This window comes from Molossus molossus, unplaced genomic scaffold (genome assembly GCF_014108415.1).
Source record: "Molossus molossus isolate mMolMol1 unplaced genomic scaffold, mMolMol1.p scaffold_m16_p_5, whole genome shotgun sequence".
In the NCBI taxonomy this organism is placed as follows: Eukaryota; Metazoa; Chordata; class Mammalia; order Chiroptera; family Molossidae; genus Molossus; species Molossus molossus.
The window spans coordinates 23,114,185-23,116,989 of record NW_023425388.1 but is presented as its reverse complement, the minus strand read 5'-3'; positions in this window follow the sequence as shown (position 1 = coordinate 23,116,989).

The following is a 2,805-nucleotide window of genomic DNA, read 5'->3' as shown; positions in this document are numbered from 1 at the left end:
GCATCATCTTGTATTTTTTCTTAAGTAAACAGAAATGGTTTTTATATTCCAAGTTATCTTAACAGATGACCAAAGTTGGTCCAACAGTGGGTCAGTCAAACCCAGCATACTCAGTAATGACTAAATCTGAGGTGCATGTCCATTCAATTATCACATGGATTGACTGTTCTGATGTCAGCTGACCCCCAGGACTTCAGAGATTCTAGCAATGGTTCCATGTCTGCAAGGAATCTTAATTCACTATTACTTAGAGCAGTTAGTTATACTATAGCTCTAATGAAATCAATGGTAATGAGTCTAGGTAGTGTTTCTCTGTTTTATGACTCTAGAATGTTCCCTTAGTCAAAGTTGGCCATATCACAGATGAGGCTACTTATCACCAGCAGCAGCATTTGGAGTTCATAAATTTATCCTCACTCCTGAAAACAGCAAATCGAGGATCCTATAACATTGATGCTAACTCAGTAGACTTTTGAACACATTTACCACCACCCCAACTTAGCACCACAGAGCTCGAATGACCTGTACCAGGTCTTACTGTAGCAGAGATGGGACTAGAATATGTCACCTGACTCTAGTTTCTATGTTCTTTCCCCTATCCATAATTGTGACATATGAGCTTTAGCTCTGCAGTCAGAGACCTAAGTTAGAATCGGCATTTTCTTATTTACTAGCTGTATGACTCAGCCTAATTTATGTAATCTCTCTGAGACTCAGTTTTCTCACTTCTCATCTGCAAAATGGGAACGATTGAATGAATTAGTATATATGCTGAGTTTAGAATAGTATCTTGCATGTGGAACTGATATGCTATAAATGTATGCAATTATTAAAATTAACAATAATTGTCTTAATAATAATAAGAAAATATTTTATATATTACTCTTTTTGCTTCTTTTCCATAAATCAATGAATGATCTAGTATCAACATTTGTAAAGAAAAATATATAGAAAAACTGAACATGGTAGAAAGGTTTTGATTTATCTCTTTTAACCATGAAATATCAAAGGGATGAAAAATAAGTAAATTTTTTTTCATCTCTTGAAAATTCTCGTAATATGAAACCTTTAATCAAGGCTTTAATTTCAGAATACCTAGAATATTTGCATTACTGTGGGACACTGCCTAAAGTTGCACCCAGAGGAAATGTTGTAGATCTAAATACATGTGTAAATCAAGAGGAAAGAATCAAATAAACAAGCTTAGAAATAAAAATTAAAAAAAAAAAAAAAAAAACAGAAAAAATGCCAAATTCAACATAAGAAAAATAGTAAGGAAATAAGAAAAATGACAGAAATTCATGAATTAGAAAAATGACAGTTGAAGTCATAGCTAAGTACAACCATTGTCTTACATCCCGTGTAAATGATTTCCTTGGAGTGGGCATTTTGACTAGTGACTCTACAAGACGTGTGGGGCAGGAAGCTGAACTCTCGTGCCTTGGTCTTCTGACTCACACACTGCCAAATGACAAGGACACCTGCAGGCTTCCCTCCGAGGTCTGCTCACCTTCTTTAGCGAAATGTCATTATTTTATTAGACTAAACCTCACTGCGCACCTCAGGATTCCATTGTTTGGCGTGTTCCTCACTCTGTGGTGTCTCTTTCTGTTTTAGAGAAATATGGTGAAATTCCTCTCCAGGCTAACATCCACAATTCTCCATAGCTCCTTCTTTTTCTACTCTGAGTTTATTCTTATTAACACATCTCACTTTTTTTTTTCTTTTTTGCCAACTCTTAACAGCTGTAGGGGCAAATGCATGTGCTTGGTCTGCACTTTAGCAAGAAGAATGTTTTATTTTTGTTCAGAAGATGTTGGGACGAAAAATAAGTACAGCATATATGTTTTAAACTAACAATTTCCTTTAAGCATTTTACTGAGATAAGTACTTTGAATTGTGTATGTATGAATCTAGCAGTGCCATCTCTTCAAACTGTGGAACATAGTCATTGTACCTATTTAATGTCAATATAACCAATATCAATATACTTTAGCCTACTGTACAACATTGATGTTAATAGTAAAGATTAAAAGTATAAAACCCTTCTTAACTGAAACATGCACATTTATGTAAATGTAGACAACATACAAAGGATGTTTAAAAATGGCTACACTTTCTTACTCAAAAATATATCTGTTTTTCTAATATTCCACTTTAATCTGCTATGTAGAAATTTTTATCTCTTCTTTCATCCCCACCACCAGAAAGAAAGAACTGGATGATAAGGAATTTTGAAAGATGGTCTTGGATTCTACTTATCTCCAGTTTAATATTTACAACTATCAAATAGGCAATCCATCCCTTAAAAATATTCTAGCATTCTCATATCTCATGTTAAATCAAAGTATAATATTTATAATACCTAAAGACTCAAGTCATATCTACAAAATTTTATATGATAGATAGACTTGGTGTATTTTTAATCCAGTTTCAGAAATATGGTATCCCCCAAATCAATGTCATAGAACAAGTGCTACCAAGTTCAACTTAAAAAATTTTGCAACAAGCCAACGTGAAAGACATCATTTACTTTATAAAACACAGAGTAGCATTTCTAAATAAATGTTAATTTTTTAACAAATTGATGTAGGTTTATAGTACAATGTAACTGTGATATGTAAAAATTAGCACCTATTAACTAAATGTTTATTACAAATAAATTCAGGTGAGCAAGTTTTAAAAGATTTGACACATCAATTTTATATTAATTATATTAATATATTCTTGTTGTGTATTTCAAGAAAAGAAAGAAAGAAAAATGTATCAAGGTGTTGACTTCCTGGTAACACAGTATCAAAGCAA